Source organism: Ursus arctos, chromosome X, assembly GCF_023065955.2.
Source record: "Ursus arctos isolate Adak ecotype North America chromosome X, UrsArc2.0, whole genome shotgun sequence".
NCBI lineage: Eukaryota > Metazoa > Chordata > Mammalia > Carnivora > Ursidae > Ursus > Ursus arctos.
Window position 1 is genome coordinate 38,104,663 of NC_079873.1, and position 16,730 is coordinate 38,121,392.

Genomic DNA, 16,730 nt, shown 5'->3' on the forward strand with positions numbered 1-16,730 from the left:
TTTAATTATAAAACCCTCACCATGCATATGTGAGTATGTATTTGGGGGAAGGGAGTGGGGTATGGGAAAATGGTAGGAAAAGGGAAGAGGAGGCCATAAAGAGAAACCACAGGTAGTAACTAAAGCCTGGTGCATATACAGTAGGCTATAAATATTTGCTGATTGATTGAATGAACGGAAGAACGAGAGAGTAGTGTTAGGCTGCGGGTTCAATAGAGAAATCTACTTTGGGCGATGGAGAATAAAAGAATCCTAGATTATTGCATTAGGAGAGAGGTTAAAAAAAGAGGAGGAAGAAATTGAAATAAAATGTAAAAAGTGGCCCCAAAAATGAGGGAAAAAGAGGATAAAAGAGTATATTCAGTGGTTAGAGGGAAAACTTTAGGTTTTAAACATATATTTCCCAACGTGGAGTCATTGGCATGATATGATGTATTTGAAAAGCCATCTAACTTGACCTGGTAAAAAACTTGAGTGTAATAAATAGCTACGTATGAGGCATTGAGTTACGAAGAGGAGTTTCATTCAATGACAATTGTATAAGTTAGGTATCTATTACTGTACCAATAAGGTCATGTGTCTCCAATCCACACAGTTGACTGCTATTTATGCAGGATCAGCAATATTATTTATGATGCATTTGGGCACAGAATTAAAAAAATTAAGTGATTCTCTCCTGAGGGAAGAATTCCTGTTAAGGATATACGTAGAGTGTAAACACTGCAGCCACAGAATTACTCAGACGGTACTATCTTGGTTTGATTAGATCAATCGGTCAGTTAATTAGAAAATTGCTCTGGGAGGGCCAGGTGCTCAGTGAAGGAAACACGAAATATACCTAAAAGTGTGCTCCTCCACTCTCTGTCCAAAGTCATAAAATTCTGAAAGCCTTTCTACCAATTATTTCAATGTATACTATTTTAAAGAGAAAATGCCATGCAGCGTTCCGATTGAAACTTTTTTTCTTTTTTGAGAGAGAGAGAGAGAGAGAACATGCATGAGCTGGGGGGAGGGGCAGAGGGAGAGAGAGAGAATCTTAAGCAGCCTCCACACCTAGCCCACGTGGAGCCAGATGCTGGCTTCAGTCTCAGGCCACTGAGATCATGACCTGAGCCAATATCAAGAGTTGGACGCTTAACCAACTGAGCCACCCAGGTGCCCCCCGGATGAAACTTGAAGAGCCTGGTATATGAACTTCAACTGACTATAAATGTACATATAAGATATTAATGAAATGCATCCTGATTATAACAACAAATTAAACTTGGGTTAAAAAGTCAAATAAAAAAAAAAAGCTAGGGCCAGGGGATTCACTTGAGAAAATAAATAAGTTTTATGAGAAACTGATTTTGTATATAAAGCCCAGATTAGATCAGAAAATGCTTTGTAATATTTAGAATCAAGGCAACAAAGGTATACCAAGACGTGATTCCCAGGTAGTCAGGGCTCTTACTTATTCTCCTTCAACTGAAGACATACTCCTATGGTTGCTCACCCCACGCTTCTTTTCTTTTTTCCAGTTTTTTGGAATAATCAACACTTACTTGGTGATTTGCCTGCTTCCTCTTTTTATGCCTTGCACACTCATCTGTAGGGTCCCTGAAAACCTTCATACCGGCTAGCCCACTCCCAAATCCATTTCCCATCTTCTAGAACCCAATTTGCATCTAGACTACATTTAAAAGGCTCAGTATGTGAGCTCTGCTTTCTTTGTGTGCCTGGCTTTAATACCTGGCCTCCTGCCTAATTGACATCTCTTTTTGCTCGAGTTCCAGAGCTGAGGCCCCCATCTTGGTTCTTGCACTGAAGTCTTATTTGATTCCGCTCGTCCTTGGGAACTCCAGCCCTTCCTTGCTTTCCCTGGTTCCCTTGAATCCTGGTCCCTCAAACTCATCTTATTGACGGATTTTGAATACCCAGTGTTTCTTGCCTGCCTTGTTCTCCCATTTACTGACTGAATCCCACAATGCTTCCTTTGCTCACTTGGCCAGGCTTCTTCCTATGGCCTCCTGCTGGCTATTTACAGGCACTATAAACTCCAGTAAGTGTAGTTATATGAGGAAGAGGCAATTTGGGCATGCAATTATTTTAGATGTTATTCTCAACTAAAGTTATGCATTAGAATCACCTGGGGAGCTTTTGAAAATACAAATAACTGGCCAGAATCCATATTTAAGTTTAAATTATTTATGGGTGATTGTGATACAACCCATAGATAGAATAACACAAGGCTAGAAACTTCATTAAGGTGCTGATTCTTAGACCTTTGTTTCTTTGTCTTTTTTCCTTTCTTTGCCTTCTTCCTTCCTTCTCTCTGTCTTTAAACTACTGCATGTACAGTGCCTGGCACATGGTAGGCACTTAGAAATTAATTACTTACTGATTGATCATCAGGAAGATGGCAGCTGAGTGGAAAGACCAAGAATTCTGAATGTACTAAGTGTGGCATATCTTGATGGAAATGTGACTCCTTTTTCTGTAGCAGTAGTTCTCAAATGACTTGGTTGTAGGACCCATTTGCACTGATAAAAATGGAACTCCAAAGAGCCTTTGTTTATGTGTGTTCTATCTATTGACATTTACCCCATGATAAATTTAAAAAGAAAAATTTAAAACATAAGAATACACTTAAATACGTTCCATTAGTCATCAGAGTGATGGCATCATCACTCATTATGTAGCCTCCAGAAAATGCCATTGTACACGCAAGAGAGACTAAGAGAGAAAAAGGCTAACAACATCTTAGTTTTGTTATAAAAATGGCTTTGACCTCATGGATCCCCTGAAAGGGTTTCAGGGACCCCTAAGTTCCCACAGATTACCCTTTGAGAACTGCTACTGATGGGAGAAGTAATTCTTGGAAGAAGGGTGGGAAGTGAAGGGAGTAGATCTGAGTCCCTAAAGCAGGCAGCTGGGATAAGGTCAAAGCCAAAGCACAGAAATCAGATCTGGGCACAAGCCCAAAGACTGCCTATGGGTGAGATAAGATTCTATCAGTATGTGGGCAGAGGTTTAAAGTAATTCTGTTTGATAGCAAATATGTCTAAGTAACACCTGAGCATTTCTTTGTCTTACATATCTTTTGCATTTAAGTAGCCACTCATTTTTTTAAAAACAAGACAACAGCCCCCAAATAGGGTCATTTATGCTAAACCCCATGTCACCAAACAGACTTAATTTAATTACAGTTCCGGTCTTCTAGAAATGGGATCTTAAGCCAGTCCATCAGGAACCACCTGACCAGCACTCGTTAGGTAATCTGCCTGATAGACCCCCCTGCCACCCTTAAAGGAAAGTGACCTTGTAATAAAAAATATGCTTTTTTGTCTAGTACAACTTCCTTGTTCCCATTCCCTCTGCCTATAAAAGTCATTTGGTACAGCTCCTTGGAGCTCCTTTTGATATGCTGGATTGGATGGGGCCCAATTCGTAAATCATCGAATAAAGCCAGTAAGATCTTTAAGTTTTATCCAGTTGAATTTTTATTTTTAGCAATGTTGATTTAATATGTGATGTTTTAAATTTAAAAAAATATGTAGAAAGCATACAGAGTTGGTATGCTTTCAAAACTCTTCTTTCCTCTGTGATTCATGCCTAAAAATAGCTTAGTCAGACATAGATGGAATCCCTGGATCTGTGCCTCTCTCTCCCCAACCCAGACCAGTGGTTCTCAAATGTGAGTGGGCATGAGAAGTACCTGGAACACTTGTTTAAATGCAGATGTTAGCATTGGGAAGGTCCACGTTTGGCATATTTCAATAGTTGCTCCAGATGTTTCTGAACAGGCGGAAGACCTTTTGAGAAATGGCGCCCTGTACAAACACGGCCCTTAGCTGGTGGCGTTACCCTGGGTGCCTGGGGGGAGGTGTAATTTGTCTCACGGATTTTTGTCTTGCCCACCACTACCTAATTTAGTAAGAGAACAATCACAACCCCTCAATCGCAGAGTTTGAGTTTGGGTTTGAAAATACTTGGTTTCTTCAAGCATAAAATGAAAATCTTTCTTTGAGACCCCCTCTTTGTTAGGTACCCCCAGTCACTGTTGAGCCAACCTGGAAGAGCTGAAGCATGGGGACATTTGGTGTTCCTTGTTGAGGTGGGAACAGCCAGCGTCTGGCAACATATGCTGTTTATTCTCCAAGAGGAAGGAGGGAGGAGGGAGCTGTTCATTGGTAGCAAGTAACTGAATGCATTTGTGTTAGAAGGGTTGAGACCACTTTAGACTTTGTGATTTGAGTCAAGTTTACTTTGTTGTGAAAGAGGGTAGTAAGCCCAACTTGTTCCCTTTCATCCACAACTCCAGAACAAATGCTCCTAATTTTAAAAGCCTACCAAACAAACAGGGGAGGTGACTGTGCCGTTCTGGTGGGTGAGGAGTTTCCCGGCAGCTTGTTCTTTGCTGATGAGGAGGGAGGTTTTCTTTCCAGTCACTGTGGGATGCAGCAGACTTCCTCTGTTGACACCCACAGACTAGTAACATTTTCATGAAAAAGAACATGATTTTACATCTTATTCTCTCCACAGAAAGTTAGCAGACAGGAGAATTCTTTTAATGGCCACGTTCTTGAAGTTGGAGTTCAGCAGATCAAGGTGGCGAAGATTTCACATGTGACACTGGTCATTGTTGTAAAGGACAGTGAGACCCTTTGTGAAGGCAATGAGAGTTAATGCAAAAGCAGCCTCCGGGGCTGGGAGGCAGTGGGGAAGGCAGGGAGGTGTTGGGGAGAGGAGGTGAAAGGAGGAGAGCACAGGGGAGGGAGGTCCAAGGACTACTTGTTCTCACTCTGGGGTTCATAGCGCTGTGAGACTATTGTCCAGCAGATTGTGAATTTCAAAAGCACAGGACATTTTTATCCACAATCTCTTTGACTAAGAGCAAATTACCTATTGAAAGGCAGGGAAAAAAACCAATGTTTGTTCTTTCTTTAATGAAACATTACAGGTCATATCCCACCGAGAGCTCGTGGGGCACAGCTTGGGCCTTCTGTTTATTGCTTTGTCAAGGCTTAGCAGGTATGCTTTTCCCAAAGGCCCCCGCACAATCTGTGAACAGGCCACATGATGGTGATCAGAGTCTCTATTTCTTCCTCAATTATAAATGAGAATAGCAAAAGTTTTCTTTGGTGAACAATTCTTTCTAGAAACGCCAAGAGCCAGTTTGTAGAGTAGCTTTAGAAGGAGTCTCCCAGGATGCTCTTCTGGGATTGTAGAAATGGCAGGGAAAGTATGGGTAAAATGACCATGGGGTCTTCCTTCACTTCCATCCCAATAGCCATATAAGTCACACCTGGCCTTGGAGCAAATCCATAGACCCTGGGGTCTTGACTTTGGTCAATACCTTATTTTGAAGACCCTGCAATTAGGCACTTGGAGGAACTATGGGGTCTTGTATTCAGCTCAGCTAACTAGCTGCTAACCAGCTAGATGACCTTAGGTGAGTCACTTTATCCTCTCTAGGCCTTAGCTATCTGTGTTGTGAGTTGGGGCTATTGCCTGCCCAATCTTATCTCATATAGTGCTTGGGAGAATCACATGACAGAATGAATGTGCGGTACCATTGTGAAGTCTGTACTTTCTTTTCAGGCCCTTGTTAGCCAAAGGCGTAGGTGCTAGGAGACATGGATGAGGTAGAAAGGAACTCCATTCACATGCCTTTGCAGACTTCTGCAACCACTTGGGGCGGTTGTACTGCTCTGATCACTGTTAAAGCTGAGAGTGCTTAGGAGATCCTGAAGGAAAGAGTGCTGTTGTCAACCATCCTCTATGTAAAAACCAGGGGCTTTGACACTGTGTCCTCTTCAGATTGGTGTGACTGGTTGTAGACAGACCAAGGCTGTGTTGAGGACAGAGGGGTACAGTACATGCACATGTGAATACAGAGAAACAGAGAGACAGAGGGGAACAGAGAGAGGGAGAGGGAAAAGGAGGAGGAGAGAGAAGAGAGAGAAAGAGAGAGAGATTGAGACAGGGAGACTGACTCCAGAGGGGTAGGATATAGGATATACGATCAGGGAAAAAAGCCATTGACTCTTCATCTTCTAGTTCTTTCCTCTCTATATGTGACCCAGGATTTAGAACACTGAATTTTTGTTCCTTCTTAGTACTATAGAGCAACAGGGTCCAAGGCTACTGCTGTCCCCTCCATTACATGCACAGGTTGGATAAACGTGTCCTGATGTAATGGACAAGGCAGTACTTTTTTCAGTGATCTGTCCATGTTTTTCCCTTGATGGTGAGGTTTCTAGGAAGTCTTTCTAGGATTAGGGCACAATGCATTGTCTGGAGGATAGGAATTGCTATCCTGAAAACCCAGGTATTCTTTAAATCAAGAAAACAGTAAAAAAAAAATTTTTTTTTACTTTTCTTTTACCATTACTTTTTTTTTTTTTTTTTTTTTTTACCATTCCTGTTTGTAAGATATCTTCAATAGGATGTTCTTAAGGGCAACCCTTAGGAATATAAAAGAGTTGGTAAAACCATGTACCTCTATATACAACTAGATGACTTTCTTTTCCTTTTTTCTTTTCTTTTTTTAATTTTGTGATGCTGAGTAGGATAACTTTACTTTTCTAAAATTCAAGTATAGTTGACATGCAATGTTATATTAGTCTCAGGTGTACGACATAGTGATTTGACAATTCTGTACATTACTCAGTGCTCACCACAATAAGTGTGGTCACCATCTGTCACCGTACAACGTTATTACAGTATTATTCCCTATGTTGTACTTTTCATCCCTGTGACTTATTTATTTTATAACTTGAAGTTTGAACCTCTTAAACTCCTTCCCTATTTTGCCTATCCCCCACCTTCCTTCCCTCGGGCAACCACCACTTTATTCTCTGTATTATGAGTCTATTTCTGTTTGCTTGTTCATTTGTTTCATTTCTTAGATTTCATGGGTGATTTTCAAGTTACCATTTCATGATCATGCATTGCGTTCTTCTCTGCTTACCTCTGTTTCTTTTTGAGTTCAAGTCATTGTGTGGCCCAACGGAGAGAGCTCTGGACTGCAAATCAGGAGAAGCCATTTTGCCTTAGTTAGGTCGATTAATTTCTCTAAACCTGAGTTTCCTGTCTTCCAATTGGAGTTCTTAGGCTGGATGTTTTCTAACACTCCTTCCAACTCTAATATTCCATGATTTCATGACTCTGAGGAGAAAAGGTTGGTCTAAAGAAGCCAGAATGGGGAAGGACTTGGGCTAGGGGACAGTGTGCCACTAAAAGTCTGTGCCACTTAGAAATCATGCTCGCAGGACATGAGCATAACCCAGTGGCATCCAATCCACACTTATTGGTCTTTAACACCACTGGGTTATGTTAACTTAGGTACTGGGTGGTACAGTAGTTCTTTCCCCTTAAACTTCCATTATTGCTACCCTTTTAAAGAAAATATGATCTGTACTATGTAGATAAATTAAGAAAATAGTATTTTAAGTGAGGAATGAAGATGGACAAGAGAATTTCTTGAGTGAAGGTCTCAGGAAAACAGGCAGGAATCAACACGGTACAAGCTGGATCTCACAGGTCAATACAACAGTCCCCAAACTCTCTCAGCGTCTCACAGAGAGGAGTGCTTGCACCTGGCATGACGAGACACATTAGGGTTTCTGGTTCCGGAAAGGTACTCACGTGCCCCTCCCATTTCACCTCTCTATAGGTCAAGTATTAGCGCGAACATTCAGAGGTTGGGAGGTTATAGAGAGTATGAGCTTGGGCATCAGCTTTTCAGGGGGGGTTGTGTGTCCTCACTGATACCACTGGGAGACTTTTTGGTAAACTGAGACCCTGAGCAGCTCCATCAGAGGGAGGGAAGGGGAGCCACCGTGCCCATTCTCCTCATTGCCAGGCAACTTGAAGAGAGCTGTGTGTGTTGGGGGTGGTCAGGTGGTTAGTCTCCTTTCTACACATCTCCTGCAGGACGTTTCCCTTGACGACAGTCGTTCATGTTGCTTTCTCTTTTCCAAAATATCTTTCATACCAATTGCCTAAAATGTGTAATTCATAATGTATTGTATTGGTGTGGAACGTTAATATATTTGATTTAATATATTAAGGGGGTCAAAAGGTACAAACTTCTAGTTATAAAATAGATAAGTCATGGAGATGTAATGTACATCATGGTGATTATAGTTAATAATACTGTATTGCATATTTGAAAGTTGCTGAGAGAGTAAGCATTTCAGAATCTGAAAGGTTCTCATCACAAGAAAAAAATGTACAACTATATACAGTGATAGATGCTAACCAGATTTACTGTAGTAATCATTTTGCAATATATACAAATATCAAATCATTATGTTGTACACCTGAAATTAATATAAGATTATTTGTCAATTATACCTCAATAAAAATATTTAATTTAATACCGTCTTCTTTCACATGCAGTCCTATTCAACTGAATCTTATCTTTCAAAATACACTGAGAGTATCCTACTGGTAGAGATTGTGTGTGTGTGGTGGGGGGCGAAGGATGGTGTTTTCTTTGTCTTCATAGTTGCTACAGAAGAGACTGCTTAAAAACTCTTCAGTCAGTTCTTATCAATTCATGGAATACTAAGTGTTGTCTAACAACTATTTCATGTAGATGTGAATGTCTGGTAGAATGGATGGAGGGACTGCCAAGGAAGTATTCTAGATTTTGGTAATTTGGGACCTACCTTTCATAGGAAATAAAATAAGTATCTCCTTACTTTTGCTGTCTTCTGGTGACTATTGTCAAAATTGTGTCTCCTGTCTCTTTTTCCAAAGATGAGCCAATGAAACAAAACTAGCTTCACTCTTGATTAAGCCTGGAATATGAAGTTCCATGTTGGAGTTGTGAATTGAATTTAATGACAGCTGACCCCAACACCTATCCAGGGACCTGCCTTTACCCACTCAAGACCCTGCCCTACATCCTCATCCATATTTGACCTCTCAAGATCCCTGGCAATTGCGACCCTCTTTTGTTTATCTAGGAATGGATTGGTCCTTGGATCACTATTGACCTATTTGTTCATGTGTTTCTTATATTTCCCACAGTGAGCTCCATGGAGCACTAATTTCTCAAAGTTCAAAAAAAAATTCTGGTCAAGTCAGTTTGGTTAATACTATGTCTTTTACCTATTCTAAGAGAGTCGTCAAGCGTAGTTTTGTCTTAAGAGCACTAAGAAATTTCAGCATAAATTGACTTTGTTTTGTTTAATTAAGATCTTCCCAATTTTTTTTGCATATGGAAACATCTTTAGAAGGACACTTTAAAAAATCAGAGTTCTAACCAAAGGTTACATTTTACCTAAACATCTCTGTTCTGAAGAAGAGTTTAGAAGAAAAATCAAGGAATAATTTTGGAAAATTTTTATTTGGCATAATTTTAATGGAACTCGAAGGGCAGAGGAGGCAAGAGTGAGAAAAGAACTGCCAACCAAATTTGCAGACGGTCCGAAAAAAGAAGTGCTTTCAAATGCCAAGGCATAGTCATTCTTCTAAAGAAGAAAATGATGGCTTTGTCAAGTTTTTTAAATCAACAGTTCATCAATCAGATAAGAATTTGCAAAGTGAGCACATGTTCAACATGGTTCTAGATACCCTGTGTGCTACATTTTTCCATTTGCACCTCCACTCTTCTGTGCCCTGCTTGCTGTCTCAGGAAACTGACCTGTATAGACCATATGGTCTTTCTTGTGCCCTATTTCCAGCTGGGTTTGTCCAATGGGCAGCATCAGCTAGAGACTAGAATGATAACTTCAGTTAGCTACTCCCCCAGCTTTTCTCCTTCAGGCTTGTCAAGGCTGACTGTATCCCCCTTACTGAAGGTCACAGCCCTCTCCACATAGCTCTCTCTGAGTCTAGGTTCTGGTAAGCACATCTTCTGCTCACCCTCTCAGGACTGTGGGTGGTAACAACACTTCACTGTAACCTGCCCCTCAAAAGACCATGTGTGAGATCCCTAAATCTTGACTTCATCTTGGTAAAAAGTCCCTTTATGAAAATCTCCTTAAATAACCCAATTTTAGTATTTCACCCATTTCTGCCAGTTCTTTGACCAATATGCCTTGGAAAATTAAAATAACATTAATAGGGGCCCCTGGGTGGCTCAGTCGTTAAGCGTCTGCCTTCAGCTCAGGGCGTGATCCCAGAGTCCCGGGATCGAGCCCCACTTCGGGCTCCCTGCTCCACTGGGAGCCTGCTTCTTCCTCTCCCACTCCCCCTGCTTGTGTTCCCTCTCTCGCTGGCTGTCTCTCTCTCTGTTAAATAAGTGAATAAAATCTTTAAATAAATAAATAAATAAATAAAATAACATTAATAATGGTAACTATGCCTACCTTCAGGGAACTTACAACCTCATGTTGGGTTACCATTGGAGAAATATATATTAGCACACACAACAACCACTGTATCACAAGAGAGATGCTACAGAGCAGTGAGTTTTGTTCCTCCTTTTCTTTTTTCTTTTTCAACAGCTTTATTGGGGTATTACTGATGTGCAAATAGATGTGCAATTATCTTGCTACCACTGATCTGTATTTTGTTAATACAGGTTAGTTTTCATTTCCTAGAATTTTCTATAAATAGAATCATAAATGAGTATGTATGCATTCTTTATCTGGCTTTTATCATCTAGCATGGTTATTTTGGAATTCATTCATGTTGTGGTGTGTATCAATAGTTCATTCTTCTTTATTTCTGAGTAATATGCCATTGTATGGATAGATCCCAGGTTATCCATTTCCCTGTTGATAGACATTAGAGCTGTTTCCAGTTCCTGACCATTACAAATAAAGCTGCTGTAAACATTAATGTACAAGTCTTTGTGGGGCTATATGATTTCATTCTGCCTGGGTACATACCTAGAAGGTTAACAGCTGCCTCACGTGGTAGGTGTATGTTGAACTTTTTAAAAGACTGCCACACTCTTCCAAAGTGGTTTTCAATTTCCGCTACAATCTATGGCAATCCCAGTTGTTCCACATCCTCACCGAACGCATGCTGTGGCGAGTCTTTGTAATGTTATTCACTTGAACAGATGTACACTGGTATCTCATTGCGGTTCTAATTTGTATTTCCCTGATGGTTAATAACATTGAGCATCTTTTTACGTGCCATCTGTATGTCTTCCTGAAGTGTGTGCTCAGATCTTTTGCCGAATTTTTTAATTGGGCAATGATTGAGCATTGAGAGCTCTTTTTTCAATTTCTTTTTAAATTTTTATTTTATTTTATTTTTTAAATTTGAATTCCAGTGTCATTAACATACAGTGTTATACTAATTTCAGGGGTACAATATAGTCATTCAACAGTTCCATATATTACCCAGTGCTCATCAAGATAAGTGCACTCAATCCCCATCACGTATCTCACCCATTCCGCCACCCACGTCCCCTCTGGTAGCCATCTGTTTGTTCGCTCTAGATAAGAGTCCGTTTTTTGGTTTGGCTCTTTTTTTTTTCCTTTGTTTTGTTTCTAAAATTCCACATATTAGTGAAATCATATGGTATATTTTTTTCTGGCTTATTTCACTGAGCAGAATACTCTCTAGATCCATCCATGTTGTTGCAAATGGCAAGATTTCATTCTTCTTTGTGGCAAAATAATATTCCATTGTCCATATACACCACATCTTCTTTATCCATTCATCTATTGATGGACATGGGCTGCTTCCATAATTTGGCTGTTGTAAATAATGCTGCAATAAACATAGGCATGCATATATCTTTTTTAATTAGTGTTTTCATATTCTTTGGGTAAATACCCAGTAGTGTGATCACTGGCTCATATAGTTCTATTTTTAATTTTTTGAGGAACCTCCATACTGTCTTCCATAGTGACTACTTCAACAAATGGTGTTGTGAAAACTGGACAGCTAGAATGCAAACGAATGAGACTGGACCACTTTCTTAGACCACACACAAAAATAAACTCAAAATGCATTAAGGACCTAAGTGTGAGACCTGAAACCATAAAAATCCTAGAAGAGAGCGCTGGCAGTAATTTTTCTGACATCAGCCGTACAACATGTTTCTGGATAGGTCTCTTGAGGCCAGGGAAACAAGAGTAAAAATAAACTATTGGGACTGTATCAAAATAAAAAGCTTCTGCACAGTGAAGGAAACAATCACCAAAACTAAAAGGCAACCAACGGGGGGCGCCTGGGTGGCGCAGTCGTTAAGCGTCTGCCTTCAGCTCAGGGCGTGATCCCGGCGTTCTGGGATCGAGCCCCACATCAGGTTCCTCCGCTATGAGCCTGCTTCTTCCTCTCCCACTCCCCCTGCTTGTGTTCTCTCTCGCTGGCTGTCTGTCTCTGTCAAATGGATAAATAAAATATTAAAAAAAAAAAAAGGCAACCTACGGAATGGGAGAAGACATTTGCAAATGACATATCTGATAAAAGGTTAGTATCCAAAATATATAAAGAGCATTGAAAGTTCTTTACACATTCTGGATACAAATGCGTGTGTGTGTGTGTGTGTGTGTGTGTGTGTGTGTGCATGCATATATAGCATACATATGACATCACATATATGATTTTTTTTCTGTATGAAGCTCATCTTTTCATGCTTTTTAACACTATCTTCATAAGAGCAGAAATTTTAACCTTGATGATGTTCCAGATATCTTTTTTTTTCTTTTATGGATCATTAATTTAGTGTCACATCTACGACATCTTTGCCCAATTCAAGGTCATGGAGGCTGTCTCCTAAGTTTGTTTTCTGAAAATCTTATAGTTTTAAGTTTTACATTTAGGTCTATGATTTATTTTGAATTAATTTTTGTATGTGATATGAGATACGGTTTGAAGGGGTTTTTGCATATGAATATCCAATATCGATATCCAATTATTCCAGTGTTTTTTGTTGAAAAGATGATCCTTTCTCCACTGAATTGCTTTAGCATTTAAAAAAAAATTGACCAAAATCGTGTGGATCTGTTTTAGTCTCTCTATTCTGTTCCTATTTGTATGTCTTTACACAAATGCCATACTGTACTGATTACTCTAGCTTTATAATAAGTCTTAAAGTAAAAGAGTGTAGCTCTTCCATGCTTTTTGTTCTCCTTTAAACTTGTTTGGGCTATTTGAAGTTCTTTGCAAATACATATGAATTTTAGAATCAAATGGTCAATTTTTACAAAAAGCCTGCAGAAACTTGCGATGGGATTGTATTAAATCTATCGTCCAATTAGGGGAGAATTGATATCTTCACAATATTTAGTCTTCCAATCCATAAACACAGTACATTGTCCTACTTATTTCGGTTCTCTTCAATTTCTCTTAGCAATATTTTGTTGTTTTTTATATGTAGACCTTTCACATCTTTTGCTAGATTTTTCTCTAAGTATTTAATATTTTTCAGGCTGCTGTAAGTGGTGTTGTTTTTTATTTCAATTTTTGGTTCTTTCTAGCACTGTATAGCAAAAATACTTTGATTTTTGTATGTTGACCTTTCATTCGACAACTTGCTAAATTCACCTATTAGTTCTAATAGATGTATTTTGTAGATCCCATCAGCTTTTCTACATACATGACCATGTTTCAGATAAAGACAGTTTTACCTCTTCTTTTCCAGTCCAGATGCTTTTATTTCTTTACCTTGCCTTACTGCTGTCGCTAGAACTTCTGTTAAACAGTGGAATAGATGTGGTATAAATGGACATTCCTGTCTTGTTCCTAATCTTAAAAAAACATTCAATTTTTTTTTTTTTACTATTTAGTATGATTTCAGCTGTAGGATTTTTGTAGATGTTCTTTGTCGGGTTGAATAATTTTCCTTCTATTCCTAGTTTGCTGTTTTGGTTTTTTTTTCACTATTTTAAAGTTAAGAATGTGTGTTGGATTTTGTCAAATGTTTTTCTAGGACAATTCAGGTGAGCACATATTTTTTCTTTTTAGTTTGGTAATATGATGAACTGAGTTCATTGCTTTGTTACATGTTAAGCCAATTTTGCATTACTTTGACAAGCCCCATTTGGTCATTATATATAGTACATTTTGTTGGATTTGATTTTTTTTAATTTTGTTTTGAATTTTTGCATCTGTGTGCATGAGGAATACTGTTTTGTGGTTTTCTCTTTTATTGTAATGTCTGTCTGGTTTTGGTATCATGCAACTGTGGCCTCACAGAATGAGCTGAGACATATTGCACTGTTTTCAATTTTAGGAAAGTGTTTGTGTGGAATCAGAATTATTTCTTCATTAAATATTTGGTCGAATTCACCAGTGAAGCTATCTGGGCCCAAAGTTGCTTGCGTGAGAAGGTTTTTAATTACAAATTCAATTTCTTTAAGAGACACTAGGAAATCGACATTATCTATTTCTTCTTGAATGAGCTTTCAGGCAATTTTTCAGTTGTATCTAAGTTGTTGATTATCATGGATTAAACGTGTTTATAAATTCCTTTATTATCCTTTTAATATCTGTAGAATTTCTAGTGATGTCTACTATTCCATTCTGGTAATTGTAATATTGGTAGTTGTGTCTTTTCTCTTTTTTTCCTGATCAGTATGGCTACAGTTTAATCAATTTTATTGACCTATTCAAAAAATTAACTTTTGGTTTCATTGAGTTTTTCTATTATTATTTTCTGTTTCCTGTTTCATTGATTTCCTCTCTGATATTCATTATTTACTTTCTCCAGCTTAATTTTGGTTTAATTTGCTCTTTTTTCCGGTTGTTTAATGTGGAAGCTAAGGTCATTGATTTCAGACCTTTCTTCTTTCCTAATGTTGGTGTTTAGTGTTATAAACTTTCCCCCTAATTACTGTTGAATTGACATCTCACAAATTTTGATATGTTGTGCTTTTACTTTTACTCAGTACAAAATACTTTCTACTTTCTCTTTTAACTTCTTCTTTGACCCATGGGTTATCCAGATGTGTGTTATTCAGTTTCCAAAATTTTAGGGATTTTCCAGAGATCTTTTCATTATTGATTCTAAAGGAAATTCCACTGTGGTCAGAGGACATACTTTTTATGACTTAGATCCTCTAAAATTTGTTGAAGCTTGTTTTATGGTCCAGAATATGGTCTATCTTGGTAAATATTCTGTGTGCACTTGAAAAGAATGTGTATTTTGCTATTGTTGGGTGGAGTGCCCTATAAAAGTCAATTAGGTCAAGATGGCTGAAAATGTTGTTTAAATCTATGTCCTTGATGATTTTCTGGGTACTTATTCCATCAGTTATTTGGAGAGGGAAGATTTAAATCTCTATCCTTGTGGATTTACCTTTTCCTTTTTGTAATTCTATTAGCCTTACTTCAGGTATTTTGAAGCTTGTTATTAAGTGCTTAAATTTTTAAGATGGTAAAGTCCTCTTGATGAATTGATTTCTTAATCATGATGAAATGGCCTTCTTCATCCTTGGTAATATGCTCCGTTTGGAAATCTACTTTATCTAGTATTAATGTAGCCACTCCCACTTTCTTTTGATTAGTGTTAGCACAGTACATCTTTTTCTGTCTTTTACCTTTAACTTACTTGTATCTTTACAGGAAGAATATAGTTGGATATTGCTCTTTTATTCCATCAGACAACCTCTGCCTTTCTATTGAGGAATTCATATTTTTTACATGTCATCTAATTATTAATATGGTTAGATTTATGGGACACCTGGGTGGCTCAGTCGGTTAAGTGTTCACATTCAGCTCAGGTCATGGTCCCAGGGTCCTGAGATCAAGTCCTGCATCAGTCTCCCCGCTCAGCAGAGAGCTTGCTTCTCCCTCTGCCTGCCGCTCCCCCTGCTTGTGCTCTGTCTCTCTCTGACAAATAAATAAATAAAATCTTTAATATGGTTAGATTTGATTCTACCATCTTGTTACTTGTTTTCTAATGTCCCATCTGAGCTTTGTTCTTTTCTTCCTTCTTTTAATGTTCTTTTGGATTAATTGACTTTTTAATGATTCTGTTTTCTTTCCCTTTTCAAATTATTACCTATTTTAATAGTTACTTTAGAATTTATTTAACTTATTATAGTCCGCTTTCATATGATATTAGCCACTTCAAACATATTATAAAAACCTTACAATAATGTAATTTTCATTCTCCCCTCTTGGCCTTTGTGATATTGTCTTCATCCATTTTACTTATACATATTTTATAAGCTCTACACTCCTTTATTATTTTTGTTTAAATACTCAATTATCTTTTAAGGAAATTTAAATAATATCATGCATTTTCCATGTTATCATTTTCTGTGTTCTTTATTCCACTGTGCAGATCCATACATCCCCCTGGTACGTGTGTATGTGTGTATGTGTGTGTGTGTGTGCGTATGTGTGTGCGTGTGTGTGTGTATGTATGTGTGTATGTGTGTGTGTGTGTATGTGTATGTGTGTGTATGTGTGTATGTGTGTGTGTATGTGTGTGTGTGTATGTGTGTGTGTGTATGTATGTATGTATTTACTTATTTTGCTCTAAGGACTTTAACATTTCTTCTAGAGTAGGTCTGGTAATGAATTCTTTCAGCATTTGTATCTCTAAAAAGGTCTTTATTTCAAAATGTTTTTGAAGCATGAGAGACTATGGACTCTGAGAAACAAACTGAGGGCTTCAGAGGGGAGGGGGGTGGGGGAATGGGATAGGCTGGTGATGGGTAGTAAGGAGGGCACATATTGCATGGTGCACTGGGTGTTATACGCAACTAATGAATCATCGAGCTTTACATCAGAAACCGGGGATGTACTGTATGGTGACTAACATAATGTAATAAAAAAAAAATTTTTTTTAAGATATTTTTAACAGTTGTGGAATTAGA